We start from the raw sequence: 8,645 nt of genomic DNA, 5'->3' as shown, positions 1-8,645 counted from the left end.
AAATAAGTAGAACCTACCAAGTAGGAACATGATCATGCAAGGTTCATATTCAATTCATCTTTTAGTTTTTGCTAGGTAGGACTGAATTCAAATTTACTTTTTAGCAAACCAGTTCTTCTATTACTTTTCTCATTTTATTCAAAGCAAGGCAGATTAGCAAAGGGGAGGGATAATAGACTTTCTCTACATAAACAATACTAACTGATTGGAAGGCTATCAACCTATGTAAACAGTCAAACAATTTCAGACCTGCTCCTTTTTTAGAAAAAAAAAAAGAAACTGATATGTTAATAAAGATACTGAAGAAACATTCAAGTATTACTAGCCTAAGTACAACAACCGAACCATAACTTCTTGAAGACATTGAAACAATCATCAACACAACAATTGATTTGAAACCATGATAGCAAACCAGCCTTTGTTTAGAGAAACCAGTGGTCCAACTTCCCTTCAAAAGAAAAAGTGCTAAGCTAAGACAAGCATAATCAATTGAATAGACCAAAGCTAAAGGGAGGCATCATACTGTCATTATCTAAATCCCCATAAAACAGCAATACTAAAAGGTGTGATGACATGAGTGAAGGGAAAGACCATAGCTGGAATGTAGATTTAGCCTTACTCTAAGAAAACCCAAAACATGATGATGTTGAAAAGCACCCAGGCTGCATTCTTGATGATGGATACAAACACATATCACACAATGATCTATTCATTTCAAATTAAACTAATAATATGATCTGCCTCATTTTCCTTTTATCAACATACCAGCAGTTAAGTAAAAGAAGAGAACAGACAGGACTCAAAGCAGGATTTGTATGAATTTAAAACCTAAGAGATATAGAAATCACAACAAAGCACTAACAAACAAAGTGAAGGCTACACCCTATACCAAATGGAACAGTATTACATACTGATGGTAGACACAATGCTGATGTCATGACCCATTTTAGCCTAGGTCATGCGAGCACCTACCATTCTCACCTCGGTAGACGAACCCTTAACTCAACGTTCACAATCAATAAATATAATAAAATAGTGGAAGAAGTAAATGATGTAGGTCTCACAATATAATATAATATAGATAAGTGCGGAAGTAAATGAATCCACCCCAGTATCTGGTTTGGTCATACAAGAGCATCTAAATCGGAATAACTTTGGTCTGAATAATAATACAAAAAATGTCTCAAATCATGTCTTGAAAGAAGGGTAAGACATAAATAATAAAAGAGTCTTCAGGATCAGCGGACGCCATGCTCACCCTGGAAATCTCAAATAGAAGCTAAGGAGTCGATCAGCCACGAGTTAGAGAAGTAGATCCATCCTGATACTTTGCATTCATAAAAGAATGCAGCAAGTGCATGTCAGTACATACAACAGTATTGGTAGGCATCATAGGCCGACTGAGCATAGTTAACACAATTCAGAAAATAACGCTGACAAACAAGTAAACCAATCACGCATGGAACAATATAATCGTAACCGAGTATCCATCAACACCTATGTAAGTATCTAACCCCAATATAATAAGACTGGGTATATCTAATCCCAGAACAATCAACAACACAATCCATCACAATACAGTTATCGCGACATCTAACTCAAGTCATAATGCAATGCAATGCAATAATGGTATGAATGTGATGTCATGCCATGCTATGTAAATGAGATGTACACATGCACTCCGTACGGAAATATCGATGTCTCGACAGCACAACCCAGTGTGACTTGCGAAGTCTGAGTGCCACCCGTCCCAAATCTTTGCCAAACAGACAGACAGGACCCTGGCTAATTGCTCATAGGGGGAGTCTCACCGGCACCATTCTAGGGGACCCACGGAGCCCATGCACTACAATCGATTTCGGAATAACATCGGAATCGGTCATGCAACAACGATGCCCGAATATAACCATCGGACATCGGCCTCCTCACAATCACTCAAAAGAGTTATCAAATATCAGTTTCATAAATCAACGATTCCGGAATTGAACCTCGGACATCGGCCTCCTCACAATCACTCAAGTAAAAGAGTTTATCAAGTATCAGTTTCATATAAACAACGATTCCGGAATGGAGCTTCGGACATCGGCCTTTTTCACAATCACTCAAGTAAAAGAGTTTATCAAATATCAGTTTCGCTCAATCAGCGATACCGGATCATCACCGGATATTGGCCATGCATGATAATATGAGAGAATGCGTGCAATGCATATGTAAGTCATCAACAAGCAAGCTCAATATCACAAGTACCTCAACGGGGTACGCCAACAATGCATCACATCACAATACCAACAGTGGGTATGCTAACATATATCAATAACTCAAGTACCAACAGTGGGTACACCAATATATATATCAATAACTCAAGTACCAACAGTGGGTACGCCAATAATGTATCAAAGTACAAATACCAACAACGGGTATGTCAATCCTATCCGAATCAAGACAATAAGTGACATTCACTATCTACCAACTACACATGGCATCAAGCCAACACAATTAAACAATCAAACACATATAACGGGGTGGCTAGTCCCAACACACGTCAAGGCCCAACCTAAGGCAATGTCCATCCCAACTTCACACCCAAAGGTTAACATATTGTCTCCAACATCATAATCTAAATATGTGATTCACTATACTAAGTCTCACCAAAGGTAAACCATAACCTACCTGGACTGCCGAACTACAAGACCAACAAGTCACTCTATCGCCTTGCCCTTTCTCTAAAGCTCAGAACCAAAGTAGTCTAAGCACAATCGAATTCTAAATTAGAAATCATGAATAATGATACTAATATTCCTATAATATCAATTAGGTCCATTTTAACCCTAGAAATTGGAAAAACTGGCCCACAAGGGTGAAACGGAAAATTCACGGGTAAAATACCAAATTGAATCCTAGGTAATCATAACCGCATCATTAATTGTTGATTTAGCTCAAGAATTATCCACATATCTGATTTTTAGGAAAAACCCCCCAAATTGGGTATGAACCCTAATTCTCCAAATCCGAAATTCAGCGTTAAAAGTGGACGATATGGGCTTACTAAGCTTAGATTAATCACATTTTAACATTAACATCATCAATTTATCAAGTATACTCTTAGAGAAAAATCTCCCAAAACCCTCCTTCAAATTCCTTTTCTAAGGGATTGAAAAGGGAAGGGGAAAGACTAAGATGATTGTGATTAAAGAGAAGTAAAGGATTACACAAGGTTTTACCTACAAGATTTCCTTCAATTTGTCTCCAAGAACAACTTTCCCAAGCCCCAATATCGAGATATGAAATAATGAGGGTCTAAGACTCATTTAATGAACAGTCACTGCCTGTCACCGTTGTAGCGGTAACTGGACCGCCCCAGCAGCCACCTGACCGCTAAAGCGGCAGGGCTACCGCCCCAGCGGTGCCACTGCTGCGGCGCCGATGCCGCCAAAGCGAACACCAGACACCAGATCTTGGCTTAAGTTTTTCGTTACGATCAAATTTTTTGACTAACTCCCGAGGCCATCTGCTCACATACCAGATACCTAGTACCACATAAAAACGCACTACGAACGCGCTTGTGGCATCGAAATTCCCAAAGAAGGTCTCGTTAACCGAGTCAACCACCGATGCCTTCATTCCCATTTCCCATCCAATGTCCCGAAGTGCATCCGAATGCATTGAGAACTGAAATAAATACACACAAATTCTAAACGACTACCAGGACCTCTCGAAATTGACGGAATTCCGAAAAGGTTCGTATTCCCAAAAGTCAACTTCAGGTCAGCCACTTTCACTTTTAAGCCTATATTTTCACCAAAGTTACCTGAATCCAGTCTAGATACCTCGGGAAGCGTGTCAACGGTCCCCTCAGATCAAAAAGAGCTAATCAGTGTTCGAGAGCAGGCGAAAGTGCCAAAAGAACTATAACGACCAAATTGGTCGTTACAGTTGATCAGGAACCAATGAAAATTATCTAGGCATGCTAATTTCACTAGCAGCAAGCCTAAAGAAGGAGAATGGGCAATGAGATCATGTTCAAGTCAATAGTCAATCAACAAGTCTATTTTCTTCTCCCAGAAAACCAACAAAGAACATATTTTGCAACTTGAATCTAAACAAGAAGGGAATATAAATACACATCTCTTTTGGAAACAACTAAACTTAAAAAGAATCACACAAGAGATACAGTAAGATGTTCATGATAGACTAGTGACCATCTTAATGTTCACAAATCAAGCAAGCAGACCAAGGAAGGGGTTAAGACAGATATGGCCCATAGTGCTTTCAAAATAGACATTTGCATAGATTCAAACTCAGTGAAGTCCATTTATATGTCATGTTGTTATTATGAGGCTCTTAAAGGGTTTCCTTGGCAAACTTATCCTTCCTTCTAGGTGAAACAAATTCAAAACTGGAAACTAGTGCATCCTAGCATAAGCTGAAAATTAGAGCTTTTTAGCAAATCATCTGTAAAAATACTACTCAACCCATTGAAAGAAGCTATCCAGACCTACCTATGTCTACTTCTTTGTCTCTAATTTTTATTCAGTCTAGTAATGATTAAATACCCTTCTGGGTATATAAGGATTCGTCTGAACTATTCAATTATGAATTAATCTATCCATAACCAGGTTATAACAGATTGCCCAAGACTAACCTATCTCTTTGACTACTGAACAGGCATTAGATCACCAAACATGTTTAAACTTGATTATTTTATCTAAGCTTACTACATTTTACAACTAAATCAATTCAAACCACTAATTAACTTCACAGAAGTATAACTAAATTAAACAGTTTAACCTAAAGCTGAGCAATTTAACCTAGATTAAGCAATTTAACTTGGACAAACATATAAAACACATAAGAACACAAAATAACTAAAAAAAAAGCAAAGGGAAAGATAAAGAATTACCTTTTTGTTGAGCAGCAATGGGGGCGACAAGAGTCGACGAACTACCTTTCACCCGAATCGATTTTCGACGAACGGAAATGACTTCCAAAATTTAAAGTACGAGCTCGAACTTCCTCTAAAATCAAGGCTTTTTCCAAGCTTCTAAGTGTTCGAAATCTTGAGGGTTGTCAAAAAACCCATTGTGGCTCAAAAATCTGAAAATCTCCTTCTTAAAATAAAGAGAAGGGTTTCTATTTATAGAACCCAAATGAAGTATGACCGTTGGAAAATTGAAGATTCAAATCCCAAACTTACAACAGAAGGTAAGAAAAATCAGTTGCCAATTGAAAGGAAAAAAGTACATGTTACCATTGAGGGCGAATTTGATATGTACGCTAGAGACAATGACCCTTAGCGTTCATTTTTTTCTCTCTGTTGTTTTTCATCTTTGACTGAAGCAAAGGGAAAAGGGCATTAAATGAAGGGACGGGCCGGGCCAGTCCCTTTTGGGCTGGACCCAGCCAAACTAAGAATAGGGCCCAAATTTTGCATATGTGCCCATATATACGTAACGTATATCATCAGTGTATATATGCGTATATATGTGGTATATACATACGATTTTTAAGAAACTTTTAAATACCACAAGTGTGAAATAAAAGTATTTTCATTTGTCTCAAGTTACTTTAATTAAAACTAAGTTAAATTCCAAAACATATTTAAACTTTATTTTGATACTTAATTTACCCAAAATAAACTACTTATTACTTGATTAATTAAAATCCCTTGACTTTGACAGAGTAGAACACTAAATGATGACTAATTGTAAATGCTTAAAACTAATAACTCGTAATTAACTACTCTTGTATTTTCTTGAAAACGTGCTAAAAACGTAAAAATGACATGTGGTTGTTCTTTTGCCGGTGTTTTGCCAAATATAATGGCAAAATGACACCGAGGTAATTTTGTAAAATTGATTTGACTTGTAAAAATGCATATTCTACTCAGTTTGTAATCCAGGGACTCTATGTAATTGAGCAAAAATATCGGAGGTCAAAAATTAGGTGTCAACATATAAAACACACTTTCCTTTGTTGATCTTCTTCCCACTAACCTTTTCATAATCTGCTGAAGTATCCATAACCAGTCTTATAGATTGCTCCCCTGCTGATGTAAAAATAGTTGTATCATCATCATATGCTAAGTGATTAACATATGGATTCCACTTTGGCATCCCATATTCTTTAAATCTCCCATCAACATACAAAGCATTTAGTGCCGTAGTTAGACATTCAGCAGAAAGTATAAACAAAGTAGGTAATAAAGGATCTCCTAATTTTACTCCCCTTCTAGATCTGAAAAAAACCTTTTGGTTATCCATTAATCAAAATGGAGTACCAATTATTTGAAATGATCCTGAACACCATGTAAATTATCCTCTCTCCAAAACCCATTTTCCTCAAAACTCTAGTCAAGAATAACTAGGATAGCCTATCATAGACTTTTGTCATATCTAGCTTTATAACAACAATAGTAGGTTTTCCCCTGATTCTGATATCATGAACAAGCTCCTACACCAGTAAAATATTCTCTAGAATACTTCTACCTTTGACAAATCCTGATTATTGTGAAGAGATGAGTTCTAGTAACAAAAAGCCATCCTATCATGAATAATTCTGGAAAAACCTTACTGGTAATGTTGCTCAAACTAATGGTCCTCAAGTTTAAGAATGTGCTAATCTCTTTCTTTTTTTGGAATCAGAACTAAGTTAGTACGAGTGATGTACCTAGGAAATTCATGTCCACAAAAAAATGCCCTTACCAACATGGTCATAGCTTTCGCAATAATCTCCCAATGAGCTTGGAAGAATTTACCTGTATAACCATCAGGACTATCAGAACTGTCTGCATTTAGTCCAAATACAGCCTTTTTCACCTTATTTTCTTCAAGCAGTGCATTCAGCCTTTCATTATGTCCATCAGTGATCAATGTAGGAATATGTTTCAGCATCTCAAGTCAGTGGCAAAGTGTTCTTCACTTAATTGATTTGTGAAGGCCTCATTAGCAATATCATCTTCAGTTTCTAGCCATACTCCATTACTGTCTTGAATTCTTTTGAGTTGCATCCTTCTCCTTTTACCATTCACATAAGCATGGAAAAATTTGGTGTTTCTGTTTCCATCTTTAAACCATTACATTCCTGCCTTTTTGCTTTCAAAACTTCTCCTCAATAGCATATAATCTTATCAGCTTAGCCTGCACTTTCTGTAATCTCTGTCTATTCAAACTGCTATGCTTTTGTTCAAATTCTTGTTCATTTACTTGCACCACCTCTTCCCAAGTAGCAATATTTTTAAAGATATCTCTATAGGTGTCTTTGCTCCACTTTGACAGTGTCATGCATCCTTTTTAACTTGTTATGAAAGTTATAAAAGGGATCTGACCCAAAGTTTGAAACCGAATTATCTTTGACCACATCTTGGAAAGTCTCATGCTCCACCCAGAAATATAGAAATCTGAAAGATTTCTTTACTGATTTGCTATCCTGCTTTAAACTTATCAACAAAAGAGAATGATTTGATCCTTGCTTGATAAGGTGTTCCACATCTAGATTTGGAAACTTATTCTAAAGTGTTTGAATCCCTAAACATCTGTCTAGCCTTTTAAAAATACATGCCTCATCTGACCTCCCATTCCACGAAGTGTATATGCTCCTTGTAAAACCAAGATCAGTTAGCTGACGTTCATCAACATAATGTCTGAAATCTTCTGTCTCTATAAATTGAACTGGTAATCCACTATACTTCTCTGCAGCCTCAGTTATCACATTAAAATCTCCACCTACCAACCAATGGGAGGTTTACATGTGAAGCAATGTCATTTAAATCATCCCATAATGCCAGTCTAGTACTCTTTCCCCCCATCTAAATGAGTGCGTTTAAAGGACAACAACTGATTAGTGTCCTTTAACATCTCAACTTGAAATCCTATTTCCACAAAAATCCAATTTTTTCCGTTAACGTTGTAAGCAGCAGTCTCCATATTCAGCCACATTCTATATATTTCAATATGCTTTATATGCTGAAAAGGTTCCATTAGTGTCATGATCCATTTGGACTAAGTCGTGCGGGCACTTACCCTTCGCACCTTGGTAAGCAAGCAGAAAAGAATATATACTTAAGTCTCAAAATAATATATAATAATAATAGTGCGGAATAAGAAAAATACCCCTAGGGTCTAATCTAAGTCATACAAGAGCATCTAATAAGAATTATACAAGTCTGGAATAATATTACATAAATCTGTCTATGTCTCAGAATAGCAATAGTAAGACATAAAATAGGAAGAGTCTTCAAGGCAGCGAACGTCTCGTGCTCACCCTGGAAACTTGCAACAATGTTGAAGATGATGATCAACCACGAGAGATGAAAGCAGCAAAAACCTGATACTCTGCATTCATAAAGGAATGCAACAAGTGTAGGTCAGTACAAAACAACGGTACTGGTAGGTATCATTGGCCAACTAATCATAGCTAACATAATTCAGACAATAAAGCAAGATAGGCAGATGAACCAACAAGTATAAGTCAAACATAATCGAAGCCAAGTACTCGTCTTTGCCTAAGTAGAGCATCTAATCCCAAATGTGTCAAGCCTCAATATATCAAATCCAAATCCAACATCAAAAGTACAACACCAAATCATCTCGTTGTAAGCTGTGATGCAATGTAATGCAATAATGTATGGATGCAATGCAATACCATGC

General features: G+C 36.9%; 1 long non-coding RNA gene across 1 annotated transcript; it reads right to left on the bottom strand.

Moving 5' to 3' along the window:
* Window positions 1-1,054: 1,054 nt before the first annotated feature.
* LOC132630738 (uncharacterized) lies at window positions 1,055-5,323 on the bottom strand. Its single transcript, XR_009578669.1, has 2 exons — window positions 4,901-5,323; window positions 1,055-1,327 (listed from the first exon to the last, which is right to left on the bottom strand). It is a non-coding gene; the product is annotated as an uncharacterized LOC132630738 (long non-coding RNA).
* Window positions 5,324-8,645: the final 3,322 nt, after the last annotated feature.

The sequence above is a fragment of the Lycium barbarum genome, chromosome 3 (genome assembly GCF_019175385.1).
Source record: "Lycium barbarum isolate Lr01 chromosome 3, ASM1917538v2, whole genome shotgun sequence".
Lineage (NCBI taxonomy): Eukaryota > Viridiplantae > Streptophyta > Magnoliopsida > Solanales > Solanaceae > Lycium > Lycium barbarum.
The sequence above is the reverse complement of the archived record's forward strand: the minus strand, read 5'-3'. Positions and strand labels throughout refer to the sequence as shown.